This window comes from Sarcophilus harrisii, chromosome 4 (genome assembly GCF_902635505.1).
Source record: "Sarcophilus harrisii chromosome 4, mSarHar1.11, whole genome shotgun sequence".
Taxonomy (NCBI): domain Eukaryota; kingdom Metazoa; phylum Chordata; class Mammalia; order Dasyuromorphia; family Dasyuridae; genus Sarcophilus; species Sarcophilus harrisii.
The window spans coordinates 9,788,320-9,807,222 of record NC_045429.1 but is presented as its reverse complement, the minus strand read 5'-3'; positions in this window follow the sequence as shown (position 1 = coordinate 9,807,222).

Here is an 18,903-nt window from a genome sequence, read left to right as displayed (position 1 = left end):
CGGAGATGGAAGTGTCAGAGAGGCTGCCGGACACCCAGGAGGGACCAGAGCAGGCAGCGGGAGGAGATGGGCAGGGAGCACACACATGAGGGCCTCTCGAGGGATGTGGCCGAGGTCCTACAAAGCAAGGACTTGGAAAGAAAAACAACAAGAGAACTCGACATCCTTGAACAGGGACCACTCAAAGAGCTTCAGGGAGCTCAAAACTAGAGATGAAAAAGACAGCTGGGTCCCGGAGGAGGGGGGGCCTGCAGGGCAGATCTCCAGGGCCATTTCCTAGAAAATGCATGATGGGTTTGGGTAATAACGAGCTCATGAGTCAGAGCTTCAATGTCACCTTAGCTGAAGTCCATCCCTCCCCCAGGGAGGGATGTGAGGGAGGAGAAGGACTTGGAGGAGGTGAGTCAGCTGCCAGACACAGCTAGGCCCAAGGGACAGCCCGATGATCCATCACTGCCTTGGTTTGCTATGCAGGAGTAAGAGCCCGGGGGAATCTGGGGGAAGGACACCCTGGCCCCCACATCTGGATATCTGCAACATGCCCGAGAGTCTCGTGCACACCGTCCTTGGGGACCAGGCAGAGACATGGCATCCGGATGACCACGAACCCGCGTGAATTTGGGGGAGGGAGGGCAGAAGGACCTGAGTCACAAGGTCAAAATTAGTGGGATTGGGATCAAGCCAGAGGGAGGTATCCAGAAGTGTCTTCCAGGGAGGTATCCGGCATCTTTCATTATTCATTATTCTGGGTCAGTCTTATTATTGTGTTATTACATATATTATATAATGCAATTGTTATTATTATCAGTATTATTATTCTGGATCAAGGACTTGGATGAAGGGATGAGCAGGAGGAAAGGGGAATGGGGCAGTAGGAGGGCTGCATGGGAGGGTCTCACTCTAACCACTTGTTACCAGACTAACTAGTCTAATTAGAACAATAATCTTCTAATCTAGGAAAATGAAACGTAGTAGGGATAACCATAGACCTGACATCCTGGGTAAAGAGGGGCCAACTCTGCAAAAATGATTTAGGGATCGATCTTGAATTCAATATAAACTCAGTAGGGTGATTTTGGCAGCTGAAAAAGCTAAATGTATTTTTTTTAAACTAAATCCTTTCTTTGTGTATCAGGTTCCCAGGCAGGAAATACTTTTCATCAATGCAGATTTTTTTCTCAGCAATTTATAATCTTTGAAAATTGCCCGGGACCTTGAGAGGCAAGGACTCACTCAGGGTCACACAGTCAGTCTGTGTGAAAAATGGGCCCCAGCCAGGATCCTAGAAGGGTGTAGTGGAGAGAGCCAGTCCTTGGAGTGAGAAGCCCAGGTTCTGTTTAAGCTTCAGGGAGAGAAGAAGTGTCTTATTTGTCAATTCATTTTTTTTAATTTCAAGTTCCAGATTCTCTCTCTCCTTCCCACCCTGAGAAAACAAGCACAATATATAAATAAATAAATTTTTACATATGTATGTATATATGTGTAGATATATATAATTAAATTTTATATATATTATATATACAATGTCATGCAACACACATTACCATATTAGCCATGTTGCAAAAAGGAAATGCACACAAAAATCACAAGGGAAAAAAGCAGAAGCCTTTTCTTTCAATAAAGAACCGAGCTGGGAGTGATGTCTTGGAGGTATCTGGCTGTTGCCATATTGTCCATCCCATTAGAATGGGAATTGCTTGGGGGCAGGAATTGTGCTTTTCCCCCCAAGTCCCTTTGTATCCCCAAAGCTCGTTCCTGGCACTTGATAAGCACTGGATCAATGCTTATCAATTTCGTTCTTAAAAAGGACTAAAACATCCTCCTTGTGTTAGAGTCATCTTCAGTTGTGTGTGTCCAACCACGACTGATCAGACCAGCACAAGCTTGGAAGGCTCTACCACAGCCCGGGCACAAAAAGTCCGTGGGGACATTGGGGGGGATTCTCTACATTTGCACATCTCTGTGAATCACAGAATTAGGGTCCAGTGAGATCTTAACAAGCTAAAGCATCAGGTTGGATCAACTCCAGTGAAATTTTCTAAGGATAAATGTAAAGTTTCATATTAGGGACCAAGAGATCAACTTCAATCAATCAACCAACAAATATTTATTAAGTACCTACTGTTTTCTGGGCCCTGTGCTAAGTGCTGGAGATTCAAAATGAGGCAAAAGGTCTCCTTCAAGGAGCTCACAAACAAATAAGCAAGCTCTATACCGAATAAATAGGAAATAATCATCAGAGGGAAGTCCCTGGAGTTAAGAGACATTGGGAAGGCTTTTTGCATGAGGTAAGATTTTATTTGGGATGTATTTAAGGGAACTCAATGAAGCTAGTTGTGGGGTAGAGGGAGAGAAAGTCTTCTGGGCATGGGGGACAGCCAGAGAGACGGCCTGAAGCATTTCAGATGCTTCAGAGATGGAGGATCTTGTATGTGGAACAGCCAGAAGGCCTGTGTCATCGACTCAACTGGGGAGTAAGGGAAAGTGGGAAGATTAGAAAGCCAGGTGGGGCTAATTGTGATGATGCTAGAAGGCAGCTATATGGGGCAGTGGATGAAGTCAGGAAAATGCAACATACTAGCTGTGTGATGCTGGGCAAGTCACTTCTGGGAAAGGTAACACACTTCAGTACCTTGCCAGAAAAAAACCCAAATGGGATCGCACCAGTTGGACATAACTGGAATGACTGAACAGCTTACAAAGGGATCTGAAGGTCAAACATGGCAGTAATATGGAGCCACTGGGGTTTATTGAGCAACAGGGAATAGTACTTTGGGGAGACAACTTTAATGGCTTAAATAGGGGGAAACTGAGGCAGGAAGCTCCATCAGCGGCTATTGCTGTAGCCCTGGTGTGAGGTGATGAGGTTCTGTACCAGAGAGGGAGAAGGGATAGAGGAGACAAGGAGGCAGATTGCATGGAGAGACCGCAGAGATGAAAATGAGAAACCAAATGACACCATATTGGATGAGGTGGGATGAGCCGGTTAAGAGAGTCCAGGTTGATTCCAAGGTTTGTACCTGAGGCCCTGGAGGATGAGGTTGCCCTCTGCCATTATAGGGAAGGTAGGAGAGGGAAATTTAGGAGGAAAGAGAAGGACTTCTGTTTCGGATCCAAAGAGTTTAAGACAGCCATTGGACACCCACTTAGAAGTGTAGGAAAGGCAGCTAGAGATCCAAGATCGGATGTTGGGGGCAAGAAAGTCAGGTTTGAGAATCATCGGTATAGAAACAGTTATTAAACATGTGGGAGCCAACTAGATATAAGGGAAGTAGGATAGAGGGAGAAGAGGAAAGGACCTTAGTTGGGGGGAAGTTGGCCGGTGACTGGGCAGCAGTCTGTCTGGAAAAGCTCTTAGGTCTGCGAGTCAGTGGGATCCTCTGCTGTGACCACAGGCTAGAGGAAGGGAGATGGAAGCTCTCAGGGATGGCTCTCCCCTTCTCCCTAGAGATGGCTACCACTGAGCACAAACAGCTATGTGTCTATGTATACATTTGCAAGAGCTTGGGGAAGCTGGGGAGTGTCCCCCAGGAGGTGACCGGACCATGATGTGCCTGCAGGGAGAAAAAGCTGCCTTCAGGTATGGGGAAGGATTTGACTATGTATAAATCTATATGAATAAGTGTATGTCTCTATGTATACATTTACACGTACATGCATATAAATATACAGATCATGTATATGTGTGTAAAATTATTCTATACACACGTCTACCTATCAGTTCTTTGGCTGAAGATAGCATATTTCTTCTTATGTCCTTTATGCTTAATTAGGGTATTTATAAAAATCAAAAGAACTTACTCAAAATCATTCTTAAAACAATACCAACAGACAATCTTTGCTTATGTCTGCTTATTTTGCTCTTCATTATTTCATCCATATTCATGTTTTTCTACGATCACCGAGTTCATCATTTCTTATATCACAGTAATATTCCACTACAACTCGTTCAGCCATTCCCCCAATTGATGAACGGCCCTGTGATTTTCATTCTTCACCATCACAGAGAAAGTCACTATAAACATTTTAGAACATAGAAATTATTTTCCTTGTCCTCTAATTATTTTTGAAAATAGACCTAGTAGTAGTATTACTAAGTTAAAAGATACAGGCAGTTTTATAACTCTTTGGGTATAATTCCATATTGCTCTCCAAAATGGTTGGATCAGTTCACAATTCCATAAACAGTGAATTAGTGTCCCAGTTTTTCCATATCCCTACCAATATTTTTAATTTCCTCTTCAATCATTTTAGCCAATCTGATAGATGTAAAACATCAAAAAAAAAAGTTTTAATTTGCATTTTCTAATCAGGATTAATTTAGACTATTCTTTCATAAAGAAAAATTGTCTTTTCATATTCTTTGACCAACAATTGGTCTGATGGAGAACTACTGAACCAGTGGGAGGCACTGTATTAGTGGAGAGCAGGAATGAAGTTACCAAATCACCTTTTAATTGCCAGATCTTCTGGGTTTTCTTCAGTCCTCAGTCTGCTTGCCCTACTTCTTTATTTTATCTTTGGTCCCTCTTTCCTCCCGGATATTCTGCGCTCTCTGGTTTTTCAGGACATTCTCTTTCTTTTCCTGCTTTCTGGTTTTTCAGGACTTTCTCTTTCCTATTCTTCCTTCACCTGTCTGACCGGTTCTTTCCAACCTCCTTTGCCAACTCAGCTACATCCCATCCTCTAACTGTGGGGATCCCCTAAGGCTCTGTCTATGATCCTTTTCAGTAATTTCTGCTCCCAGGGGTTTAATGATCAGCTCTATGCAAATGATTTTCATGTCTATGTATCTAAGTCCAGGATCTTCCTGGAGTTCCAAGACCATATCACCACTTGCTTATCAGATACTTCAAAATATATTGCCAGAGACATCTTAAAATTCATCCTGTCTAAAACTGAACTTATCATTTTACTCCTAAACCCTCTTTTCTTGTACGTCTTCCTGCTTTTGACCATCACCCCATATATCTCACCCCAAATCTTGTCATTATCCTGGACTTTTAACTACTCTTCTCCACATTCTAATCAGTTGCCAAATCTTGCCATTTTTGCCTTCACAACAAATCTCCCATTTGACCCCTTGTTTCCCCAGATATAGCCTTGCTTCTCATCACCTCTCATCTGTCCCAATTGGGACAGAATTGTCTTTGGTCTGCCAGTCTCAACTCTCTCCCTACTGCAGTCCATCATATGCAAATCTGTCAACAAAATGTTCCTTAAACTCAGACCTGACTCTGTTGACTCCCTTACAAGGATCAGATAGAAACTTCTGTTTGGCTTTTGAAGCTCTGTCTAATCTGGTCCCTCCCTATCATTCCATCTTCATTGGACGTTCCCTGTCTTAGCATCCAGCCAACCTAGACTCTCTGTTCCTTGATAATAATGATAATAGATGGCACTGATATAATGTTTTGCAGTTTGCAAAGTGCCTTACAAATATTCTTTTTTATCTTCACAACAATTCTGGGAGGTAGATGCTGTTTTCCCCATTTTATGGCTGAGGAAGCAGAGGCAGACAGAGGCTTAGTGACACACCATGTCTCAGGATCGGCCCTCTGTCACCTAACTGCCCCCACTACATCACTCCCCAGCTTTGTACCTTTTCATTGGTCATCCCACGAGCCCTACCTCCCTTCCTCAAGTCTTTCTCCTCCTTTAAGATACACCTTAAGCACCATCTTCTGCTTGGCCTCAACCCTTCCCCACAACTGCCAATGTCCCTACCCCCCAATAATTTCGTATTTAACTCTTTGAATATAATTTTATTTACGACTGTATATATTTACATACTTATTAATGTATATTATATCTATATAATGTGTATAAAATATATGTGTTCTACTATTCACATTTATGCTGCCTATATTTTTATATGTAGCTATCTCTGCCATTAGAATATAAACTCATTGGAAGTAGGGATTGTTTCATTTTTTATACTTCTACCCCCAGTGTCTGTCACCGTTCCTAGCACATAGAAGCTAGATGATATAGATGGATCTGGAGTCAAGAAGACCCGACTTCAAATCTGACCTCAAACACTTAAAAACCCAGCAAGTCCTCCGTTTGTCTCTTTCTTCATCTGTAAAACAGGGACGATAATAGCAGATAATAATAGATAAGCAGATAATAGCAGAGTTGTTGTGAGGTTGTCGTCAAGTATTTCGCACAGTGCCTGGCACATAGTAGGTGCTATGGAAACACGAGCTATTATCAAGAGTAGCTTAGAGGTTGCTTATCATTGTCGTACCTCTCGTGGTTAGCCATGATCCTCCTGTCCTTCCCAGTCCAAAGATTATTCTCCTCTGGAAGGAAAACGGAAATGAAGAAAAGTTGAATAGGTTGCTTCCCCCTCTGCTGCTTATTGTCATCCTCCTCACTTTGAGCAGAGCTCCCTTCCCTTTCTTTGTGGACTTTTCTCTGCATCTGCTGCTGGAACAGGGCTCGACTCTCTGGAGGAGGAGGCTCCTCCCAGGTTAAACTCATCACTGTTAATCTCATCACCAGCTGCTAACTCTTGTCTGATTTCACCGACAGCCCCCTCTGACTGGAAGGCTCAGAGTGACTACCGAACTCCTGCTTCCTTTATAGAGCTCAGGAGCTCGTCCCCATCGGCTGCTCCGGCTGGTTTCAACTCTGAGGGTACCCCCTGGTCTCCACCCCCACCCCCACCCCCACTTTCCTGCCCTTTTTTGTGTGTTGTCTAACACACAAAGGCGGATTCCTTGAGATCTTTCTATTCATTGTAGCCCTAGTGCTTAACACAGTAACTGAAACACACTTAATAACTACCTCTTGGCTTGGGCTGGACTGGTCATGCTTTCCCAGAACCAGCTACAGCTCTTGGTTGGGACATTGTTGCATCACTGGGCCACTTTATCACATTTTTTTTGCTGTTCCCTGCCCCTGCTTCCAAACCACTTGTGTTGTGGACAGCTACAAACTTGTGCTTTCCTTAACATAGAGAACTGCTGCTTGAGGAAATTGCTTCTATCAGTACAAGTCGTCGTTTTAAAGAGTTGCCTAGAACATGCTTTTTTATACACCCAAAAGACTCTGGGAGCAAAACTCTCTACAAATCTGAGAAGTGATGGGGCCCGGATCTGTTTGGCTATTCTCCGATGGATGGGCACTTATTTGGTTTCTAATTCTTTGCTCCTACAAAAATATTTTGGCCTGTGTGGGAACTTTGTTTTTTGTCATTGCCCTCCTTGAGGTTTAGACCTAGTAGTAGAATTTTCGAGTCAAAGGATATGGATATTTTAATTGCTTTTCTTTGCATAATTTGAGATTGCTGTTGAGAATGGGAGGACCAATTCACAGCTCTACCAACAATGCATTAGTGTGTCCATCTTTCCACTGAGAAGAATAATAAGTTTAAAGCTGGAAAGGACCCAGAGGTCAACTATTTAAACCCCTTTATTTTACAGATGAAGTAACCAAGGGAAGCTTAGCCTAAGGTCAGAGGCATGATTTGGATCCAGAATCTCTGACTTGACAATGATGACAAATCCAGTGTTCTTACCATTGTACCATTTGGCATCTTTGCCAATTAACTCACTATGAGGTTCAACCTCTGGTTGTTTTGACTTACATTTTGTAATTATTAGTGATTAGAAGATTCTTTCATATTCTTGTTAATAATATATATATGCAGATATATATATACATAATTACTGTCTACTTAGCTACCCAGTATTAATAAGTATTCAAACAATATTTGTTCATTTTAATTAAATCTCTATCTCTATCCATCTCATCATCATCAGCAACAATGACCAAAAAAGTCCCAGCAATAACTGGTAACTCGAGTTGTTTTTGAATAATGGGAAAAAATTCAAAAAAAGGCTCCCTTAATCTTACGCTGCAAAATGCTGGGAATAGAAATTTGGCAATATTTATGATGATTTATGGAAAGGAGGCTGCAAAGGAGAAAGCTGGCAGGAGCTCTTTCTCTCCCTGACTCTGACTCATGCCTGTTGTTGACCACTGTCCTTACGTGTTTTGCTCATGCAAACAAGTCACATGAACAATTATCCTCCAACAAACTAACAAGCTGGGATCTGGCCTTGTAAGTGACCTTCAGGAAAGTTTACCCAAAGTGGACATTATAGGCAAGACTATGTAGAATCTTTGAGCATCTGGCAGGAATGGGTAAATAACTTATTAAGTAAGTAAAACTTTGTAGGTGGGAAGAAATCAGGGAAGGACTTTGCTACTTTTAAATCTAGATGGAGTGTTTTTCCAGTCATGCTATATTTTAGCAAATCTTCAAATGCCATAATCTCCTAAGAATCTGGGTGACTCCTAAGAATAGTGGGCAACTCTACACAACAAAGGGAAGATTTGTGGCAGGGAAAAGGAGACAGCAGGCATAGATGGCTCAATCAGCAAGGGCATCTCATGTTCTTACGCTGTGACATGTCATTTTGCTAAGACCTCACCTCAAGCAGCTTCCTTTCTATTTATTACTGATCACCTACTAATATCATTACCAATGATAACATGTAAGAAATATAGGAAGATACCACCTAGTAAATGTCTGATTGGAAAGAGGGGGATGGATCAGTCATAGGTCAAGAGTGGGGGGCAACAGATGAACAGACCAGGCCCAGAATATCAAAAGACTCAAATGAAGGTCATCAGTGCATTGAGAAGATTGTCTATGGGGGGCGGGGGGGGGGGGGGGTTAGGACAATATGGTCAAGCCACCCAGGATGAGTATGTCTGAAGTTTACTCAGCAGTCTGAAGGATGAATTGGATGTGGGACAGACTGGAGATGGGAAGATCTGTTGGGAAGCCATTGTGCTAGTTAATATGAGAAGAGAAAGTACATGGGGCAGTGGAAAGGGGGGTTGATATGGAAGCAGAGAATCTGGTTTCCAATCTTGGTTCTTCCACTGACTACCTTTGCTCTCCTACAAAAATCATTTCTCGTCTTTTGACTCAGTTTCTTTACTGTAAGTGAGAGGGTCTCTTTGAGCCTATGACATACGAGAGGAAATCTTGCCTAAGAAGAGTCACATTGGAAGTGGAGTAGACCAAGAAATCAGGGGCAGTATTGATTAGGACTTGGTTCATGATGTCATGGGATGGGAGGAATCAGACATGACTTAAGGCTTCCAGAGTGAGCCAGGCTGCTGCTGATCTCTAGGAGGACTGGCCTGGCTAAATTCAGAAAGATTCATCACCAGAAAGATGACCATTAGCTGATGTTTTTGGCTCTGGTAAGTACAATGACTACCTTCATGATGACTCATGATCTGCACTGGAGGAAGAAACAATCACACTCATCAAATCACAGCTCCTTGAACTCTCAAAATGTTTTCCCTGCTTAGGAGGCCCCCAAACTTACACACACACACACACACACCCACACACACACAGAGATAAGATGTTCTTCCAGCAAAAAGTCATTATTGTAATGGAAGAAAACATTTCTAGTCCAGCATTTAGCCTGGCAGGGGGAATGGTTGCCCATGCACAGTTGAGTTCAGACCTGGCTTTGAATCCTGATCCTACCCCTCTATGTGAACAAGTCATGTTACCTCTGTGGGCACAGGTTCCTCGTGTGTACAAAGAGCGTGGCTCTTAGGCTTCTGAAGTCCCTCTCAGCTCTGGAGCCCATGGATTGTCTACATCTTGGGGGGAGCTTCATATTTTGATGATAGTACAAAAAGATGGACCTTTTATCTTTCTTTTCTTATCTAACGCTCGATTTTACCCATGTAGGAAGGTCCCAGAAAGAAGCTTCCTCTACCAAATGGAGATTGTTACCATCTCCATTGCATTGCCCAGAAAACCAAGTCCTTGGGCATGACCATGGGAAGAGCCTTCATCACTGCCCACATTCTACTCCTGGGAGCCCCATTATTATGGTGTCTTTCTCCTGCACCCTCTTTCTACTACAGCCTTCCTCCCATGGCTATTTCTACCCCCTTCCCAAGCCTCTTTGACCAGATTCTCCCAGATGTTGTCCATCTTAGACCTAAAGTCATTCTAAGTCATTCTAAGCCCTTTTCTCTCTTCCCATTTTCATATAAAAGAGAGATTCTACTCATTCAGCTCGACCAGATGGCAAAACCAACAGCATGCAGTGGAAGTGGTAGAGAGAAAGTTTAGGTGCCATGTCCAGGAAATGTTTAACAATCGGCTCTCCAAAAATAATTCAGTAAAGTATGTACAACATATTTTTAAGTTTAATCTGCCCTATAAATGTATTCATCATTTTCTTAAATTAGACATTCAACAACAACAAAAAAGAATCAAGCCCTTATTTGTTGCATTTGCCAGTTGTTTAGATGTAAAGGCTCACCCTGAAAACTTAACCGTCGCCTCTCAGGGGTCAGAACATGGCAGGATGTAAGCAAACACTTCCTGACAACCAGAGCTGTTCAAAAGGAGAGTGGGCTGCCTTAGGAATAAAGAGTCTCCGTTCCCAGGGCTCTGCCAGTGAAAGCCAGATGGCCACTTGTCGGGGGTGTTTTTCAGGTACCAGTGGGTCTCACTGGCCTCCGAGCGAGGCTCTGTGGTTCTCATGACTCAAGCTCTGTGACTCAAACACGTTTGGCTTGTTTGTGGAGGCATTCCCAAGGGCCCCGGGATGTACAAGGGGGCAGAGAAATCTTGCTGATGGCTGCTCCTGCCCAAGATGTGTGGGAACAGCTCTGCCGGGCAGAGTCCTCCCCTCCTCTCAGGGAAACTGTCTGCCCTCAGCCTCCAGATGCTGACTCCTCTGCCTTCCAGATGGTCCCCCGGGAGGAGAGCTACCGTCCTGACTCGGAAGGAGCGGCAGCTGGGCCGGGGCCGGGAGAGGGGGCCAGGAGGGCCAGAAGAGGGGTGTCCGGGGTGAGAAGGGGGAGGGAGGGCCAGAAGAAGGCCCAGGGTGAGGGGGAGGAGGTTGAGAAGAGGGGTCCAGGAGGTCCAGGAGAGGGGGCCAGGAGGATCAGAAGAGGGGGGGTCCGGGGTGAGAAGGGATAGGGAGGGCCAGAAGAGGAAGGCTGGGAGGACCAGAAAGGGGGGGGGGGGGCGGGGCGGGGCTACATCTCCAACAAAGCTGCTGCCCAAGGAGTTTTCCCCAGCCCAGACAGAACCACAAATGACAAACAGCAGGCAGTTAACACAGAATGTCAGCGATAAAAACCTTTCTTTACTTCCTCTGGTTTCTGTCATCCTGTCTCAAACTCTTCACTTACCTTAGGACACAGAAAAAGCACTGGTGCCGGAGCCAGAGATTCTCAGTTCCAATTCTGCATCTGACTTTTTACCACTTTTTCGACCCCCAGGCAATCACCTCCCCAGTTTGGGCCTTAGTTTCCCCATTTGTAAAAAGGAAGGTGGGGAAGAAGGGGGGTGGGGAAGGAGGGCGGTGTTGGACAATAAACCTTTGCAGTCCCTTCCAGCTGTGAGTTCTGGTTTGACTTGAGTTTGGCTTTTTAATTAACATTGTGGTCAAGCCCATCCAATCTTTGTTAAGACCCTCTCTGTGGAAGAGCCAGTAGTCATCGTGCCATCTCCCCGGAGCAGATACAGCTTTCCGAGAAGTCTCATCTGGGAGCACGGGTTCTTAGAAAAGGCAATCTGCAGCTAATGATGGTTAAAAATATCAAGATCTTCTTAACAAGCGCTGATTGTGAAAGATCTGTAATTGGCTTCCTCCTGCAGTAGACACCGATTTTCTCTGCCTTCCAACCTCTGTAATCTGTCAACATGGCCCCTGTTCTGCCCTTTTCCCATCTTTGAACAAAAGGCAAAGCAGGACCTGGCTGCAGAGGGGATGATGAGTCCTATATGGCCCCCGTTCTGCCCTTTTCCCATCTTTGAACAAAAGATAAAGCAGGTGTCCAACACCCCCCTCCTTCCCCACCTCCCTTCTTCCCCACCCTCCTTTTTACAGATGGGGAAACTAAGGCCCAAACTGGGGAGGTGATTGCCCAGGGTCGAAAAAGTGGTAAAAGGTCAGATGCAGAATTCGAACTGATAAAGATTGCCAGGTCCTGCCTTATCTTTTGTTCAAAGATGGGAAAAGGGCAAAGATTACCTTTTCTAAGCAGCAAAGAGGACGATATGTTCTTTCCAAAAGTCCAGTGATCTATTTCTTCAGATAATCTTTTGGTTGGGCGATTTGTAGCTGGGAGTACATTCCCATATTCAAGAGGTTCTCCTGACATCTAGGGTTCCATAGTATCAAAATCTAATGTTTAATAGATATTATCCCACAATAATTCTGTGAGGTAGCAACTGTTACTACTCCCATTTTACAGATAGGGAAGCTGAGGCTGAGAGAGATCATCCAGAGTCACATGGTATTTGAATCAGGATTTGAATGCAGGACTTGCCAACTTTCCACTGTGACACCTAGATTCCTTCTAGAATACTGAGACACTTAGATTCCTTCTAGAATACAATAAGGATGACTTATTGACACGTCTCCCCTGAAACTTCCAGCCCTCAGGTATCCTGAAGTGTATCCATCAATACACCATCATTTGGTGCCGTGATCAAAAAGTATTTGTTCATGTCACATGCAATTTTAGAGCTTGCTGGCTGCCCTAAAGCATAGACTGGTTAAATGGCCTCAAAACTGCTGTAAGAAGGGTTGTTTCAGGGCCCAGAAATTTCAGAAGCTCAATAAGCATTGCAAAATTACTCATTCCGTTCAACAAATAGCGCTCAAGACACCTGCTATGGCCAGGCTAAAGCTGTAAAGACAGAAATGAACCCATTTCTGCCCTTAAGGAGGTGACCTTGACTTGATGTATGGAAAGCGCTTTACAAAAAGCTTAGATAAACGTGATGGTGATGAGCATCTTATTCACCTTGTTGGATGAAGTTCAGGTAACTGTGTCGCTGTGTATTATTCGTTGAGCTTTGTCATAATCTTTACCGATATGTTTTATCATAGCAACTTGGGAGCTGTTACTGTCCCCACTGGCCAATGAGGAAACTGAGGAAGAAGCTGAGGGGCTTGCCCAGTGTCTGAAATTGGAATTTGGACTTGGTTCTTCCCGGCTTCAGGGAGACGCTCTGCCTGCTGAAACACCTGGAGGGTTTTTGCTGCACACCTTAGCGAGTCCGGACCGTTGGGAGGGCAATCTCCCCTAAAACGCTGGCCGTGCTTTTTTATGGAGCGATGTTACGTCTGGGACATTGTCGGCAGCAGCTCAGGCTGGGATCATTTGACCTTCACGGCATCTCCCACATCCATCTTGTCGCAGTGCCAGATCCGGCCGCCAGCATCCATCTTCCTTCTGCATCTCTCCCCTGATCCATCCCAGTCCAACTTATTGGATGAGTTCTCAAGGATATGTGAAGGTCTGTGTCTGCAGCACGGGCATTTGTCTCCATGGTCCGTGAAATACAGAGAGCTTCAGATGGAGCTCCTGAGCCAGTGGGCCGTGTCTCCTAGCTGTATGGTCAACAGGTGTTAGTTATATTGTTGAAGCTTGCACTGATGGGTGGTGGAGCTTCTCCTGTTCCTTTGCATAAAATGCAATGATCACTGAGTCTAGACAGCTTGACAATGGCCCTTCTATAATTTTTATTGGTTATTATTAATAATCTAAATAATAATGAACTAATAAAAATAATAAAATAAATAATTATGAACTAATAAAAATAATAAATAAAATAATAAAAATCCATTCCTCCCCACTCGGTCATCCACCACCTGTCACATCCGACCATTTCTGGCATCGAGTCACTTCTCTCCATGTCCACTCTCTTTATCACCTTTCACCTGGATCCCTGGATCAGCCAGCTCTTCTTTTAGATTTCTGACCTACCCTACAGGTACCGTGGGGCCAGGTCCCCCTGATGTTATCAGTGTGCTGGAAAGATCAAAGGCATAATTTTTAAATGGTGTGCATGGAGAGACTGCAGAATCTGGTGTGCAGAGGGTCTGGGCTCAAAACAGCTTATTCTGTCTGTGACCTTATCTCATCATCCAACATCCTCAGGCCCATTGCCTCCTGTCTAAAATGAGGGGCTCTGATTAGACCTAGAAGGTCCCTTTGAGCTAACTGTCCAATAGAGTACTGAGTGAGTAACTCTGAGGGGATGCTATGCAGAGAAAGCTTAGCTATGAATTTATTTGGTATAGATTGCTACATTGGAAGGAGATAAATATATATGTATGTATGTTTATATATATATGTGTGTTTATATATATGTATACATATATAGGTACACAGCTACATATTGAACGTGTGACATTATAAGAATCTTGGTCAGGACTTGTAATTTCATATTCATTATAGGGAACTTCTGATGGGAAAGCCTGCTCCATTGAACAGACTGGAAGCTCATTTGTAATTTATAGCTTCATAGATTAGAAAAACAGGAGAATTAGAGCAGGAAGAAACCTTCTTTGGAGTGATAATAACTAGTCTTGGCTCTGAAAATAAAAGAAAAAAGTGTTCTCTCCCATTTTTGCAGAGGTGGGAGACTATGGGTACAATATGGCATATATTGTAGTTCACTAACTAACTAAAAATGTAGTTCAGCAAAGTGAACTATCACATTTTTGATGGTTCATTTTGCTGAACTACTTTTTTCTTCTTTTTAAAAATCTTTTCTTACAAAGGATGGTTTGGTCATTCAAGAATAAAGATGATACAAAAAAGTTTTTAATCTCAATAAAATACTTTAAAAATATTTTTCAGATGTGTCAATATTCACTGCAACTACTGGCTTAATTTTCTTTGTTTTATCACTCCCTGGTTTGGATATTGTTGTCAGTCATTTCTCTGCTATATTCAACTCTTCATGACCCCATTTGGGTTTTCTTAGCAAATGAACTGGAGTAGATTGCCATTTCCTTCTCTAATTCATTTTACAGATCGACTAAACTGAGGCAAACAAGAGTTTAGTGACTTGCTTGGGGGGGGGGGGGTCACTCAACTAGGAAGTGTCTGAGGCTGGATTTGAACTCAGGAACACGAATCTTCCTGACTTCCTCTATTTAGGGAGCCAGGAGCTCTATCCACTTTACCCTTCTGTCTAGGGACCCAGGAGTTCTATCCACTGTGCCACCTAACTGCCATAGTTTTCCACCAAAAAAAAAAGGGTTTTGGTGGAGTAATTTCTTTCTCAATTTTTGAGAATACTTTGCATTACAGAGACATTTGTTGCCCTTTAATGGTGGGTATACGAAGACTACAGCATATTTCCAATGATGAACTTTGTACAAGAGGTATAGCGCCATAAAAATGTGTGATTAGAAAAGGAGAGAATACCCATAGTGATGAAATTATAGGCTCATAACTTTCCAGGCTTAGAGTTAAAGGGAACCTTATCAACTACCCAATTGGACGCTTTGTTTATCAATAAGTAAACAGATTCAGAGAGTTGGGGTGACTTGTCCAATGGCATAAAAGTGTCAAAACTGGGATTTGAACCCAGATCCATTAAAGCACTAGAGGGATTTTGTCTAATTATTTTTAGTGTATAATTATATATTTTTTTCCTTTCTAGGAGAGCTCATTTTAGGGATGGGTCCTAAATGCAAGGAAGAGTTAAAAAAAAATACACAAAATCAAGACAGCCTGTAGATCTCCTTTTGTTTCAGTGACATAAGCAGAGGTAGTTTAATCATTTCCTATTTCTATTTTTTTTTTGGTCTCTTTCCAAAGAACTATGGTTTCTAGGTCATTGATGTTTTTCCCATGAAGTGGAAAAATAAACCATCCTCAAGTTATCACACCATTTTCTGGAAGGTTTTGTGGCTCACTTTGATTTTCTGACTAGGTTAGGGTTGAATTTCACATCCAGCATTGCAAGAGAAAAAAAGAAAACAGGATGTGATTTTGGGAATAGAATACTCTCATGAATACAGTCACATCCATGAATAGCAATGGGTTGCAGTCTTTGTGAACACAGGGGGCACCCACACTGCTGAACTCATGCTTCCATCAGAGCATCGAAGAATCAGTTAAGTAATGATAATTAATGGCTTGCATTTACGGTAATAAGAGATCTAGCATCTTCCAATGACAAAAATCTTTACATATGCGATCTGAACAACAGCCCTGTGAGGTCTGTTCCACAAATATTATCTTCGTTTTATAAATGGAGAAACTGAGTCACAGAAAAAGCACTGAGATAACATGATTAGGAACCAGTAGAGTTGAGGCTCCAATCCTGATTTCTAATGTTCTTTCAGATGAATATCGTTTCCTTCCTCTAACTTGTAACAAAACAAATGAAAAGAGAAAGAGAATGAAAAGTGGGATTTAAGGAAGATTTTATGGGTGACAGAATAGTTTGGTAGAAAGGGTGACATCTGAAGCTGGGGGTCCTGAATTTGGGTCCTGGCTTCCATTTACTGGTTAAGTGACTGTGGCCAAAACACTTCCCTCTCTGAATCTGTGACCTCATTCATTGACAAAAAGGAAGAAAATAAATGAATTTGACAAGAACCAAGGGGGTGGAGCTTCTACAGTAATTCTCCTTTTTTCTGATGATATTGGTGTCCCCACAATGGGACTCACTCCCATCCCAGAACCCAATGAAAGGAAGTTAAGACGGCCTTTAAAAAAGACTACCCTGACCCAAATGCATTCTGCAGAAATTCATTCTTGAAGCTATATGCTCTGAAAGGAATCCAAGAGTTTCTTCTCCAGGTATTGGACATAAGAGGCTGGTCCATGGACAGTCTTCAATACTCATGAAGAGAAAGAAAAAGTTGCATTTGTTTGAGGAAGGGGAAGGAAATCTTGGGGAAGAAGGTACTGGGAGAGTGGGGAAGGAGACAGCTCAGTGGTTCTCTTTCCCTTCCCCTACTTTTGGCTGAAGGCCTTGCCAGCTCCCAGCGGGGCTGTCTTTCTGTGGATCTTCCCATCTGAGTCGGAGCTGCATCCCTACATCACTGGATGGCAATAGCTGCCTCAAGATTCCAGGTTTTTGCCCAAGTGGATCCTTTTGCCTCTTTGACGATCTCTTTGGGATACAGACCCAGGAGGGACTCTGCTGGTCATTCCCTTTCTAAAAGCCACATAAAGCTGAGGAAACGATTCCCAAATAATCGTCTTGGGGATGGGGACATTTCTCTTCCTAAGCGTAGGTGATGGGCGAAGAGCAATCCGGAATTGGAGTTGGTTCCCTGGGGAGAGCCCTCAGTGGCCACCCCAGCTTTCCTGAGACCAGAATCACCAGGAAAGCCCCTCTGACCTGCACCCCAGAAGTTATTTGCCTTGAGGGAGCTCTCTGCTCAATGCAGGACAGAGGGAAAGGTGAAAAGTCAACTCAACACTCTCACAAAATGGCTCTTGCTTGGCGTTCCAAGTATCCACTTTCCAGGAAAGTATAATAATGGTGACAAGTTACCACTTTATATTTAGGTCTCAAAACAAGTCTGAGTCTTTTGCAATATATTCCCCATTTCTTTTGAGTGGGAGAAATAAACAACTGTCCTATACTTGATCTACGTGATAGAGGGATTGAGTACTTTTGGACTCCGCCAAGGGGACACCTTAGATCTGAGCCACCCTAAGCTTTAAGTGCTCCAGAGGGAGACCCCTTCTCTCTTGGGGGCCATGCTCCTCTAAATCCAGTCCTTATATGCGGATCTATACAAGGGGAGGAAGTGCTTTAGCCCAATTGAACTGTTATGTGTCTGTGAGCTCGTTCTCCCAGCCTCCAAAATATCCCTGCCAAGGTTATCATTTTTTTTCCCATATTCTTCCACAAAGGCTCAGCCCACCGGCTGCTGGCTTTCCTTTGCGCCCCTTTAAACCGAGCGTCCCAAAAGCCTTAGTGCACCAGGAATCCGCCTTGGATTTCTAGGATAAGCCCATCCTGCCCGTCTCTTGCCCCTCCCCCACCTGTACAAGTGACCTATCTCCCTTTCCTCAGTGATTGATTCCCTTATATTTCCCCTTGGATGTAGATTGACTTCCCATGGGAAAATCTTCTCCAATAATACCTCCATTGCAGTTAGTTGGGACGCCTCCCACAAAACCTGGAACCCTGGGAGGTGCAGCTGGGTGGGGAGGGGAGAAGCCAGGGAAGGGGGTGGGGCAGACAGCAGGGCTAACTCCAGCTCACAGCTGGTCCTGGAGCTGCTCCCTCTGCATCATCTGAAAGGCACCCTCCGAGTGAGCTTCCCCAGGGGGGACGGTGCGTGCTGGGGCTCCGGGCCACCGTAACCCAACACTCTGTGAGGAAGCTCCCTCCAGAGCCGGCGCCTACACCGGCTCCCACACCGGCTCCCACACCGGCTCCCACACCGCTCCCACACCGGCTCCCACACCAGTTCCCACACCGGCTCCCACACCGCTCCCACACCAGCTCCCTCCTGAGCCGGCTGCCCACACCCGCTCCCTCTGCCTCCATCTACCAGAGTAAAACTCTGTGCCCATTCTCCTTCCCCTTCCCAGAGGCCCCTTGGCTTACAACAGGACCAGGCGTTTTATGGCTCCCAACTCGGCTTCTGCAGGCCGAGCACAGGCAAGAAGAAAGAGAGTCAGAGCTGAAATTAGGAAAAACTGAGTCCAATCCCTTCTCTGACACTGAAGGTCACTCACTGGCCCTGAGTTCGTTTTTCTCATCTGTGAAACGGGCATAAAAGCCTCTACAATACCCAACTCCTGGACTGTTGTGTCAAGTAATCTGTAACAGAGGGCAAGTGCTTTGTAAGGTATGAAGCCATGTCAGTGTTGACTACTGTTCATCTGAGATCCAGGAGGAGCTCCGGAGTCCAGCCCAAACTCGAGTGAGACAGCTGTCTACCACACACTGAAGGTGGTCAGCCAATATGCACTGGAAGACTCACAGAAGAAACCCACCTGAGGCAGCCTGGGCTTAGCATTCTAATTGGTAATAAAAATAATAATTCGCATTTATATAGCAAGCACTTCAAGGTTTATGCCTCAGCCCGGGAGGCAGAGTGTGTGGACCCTGGA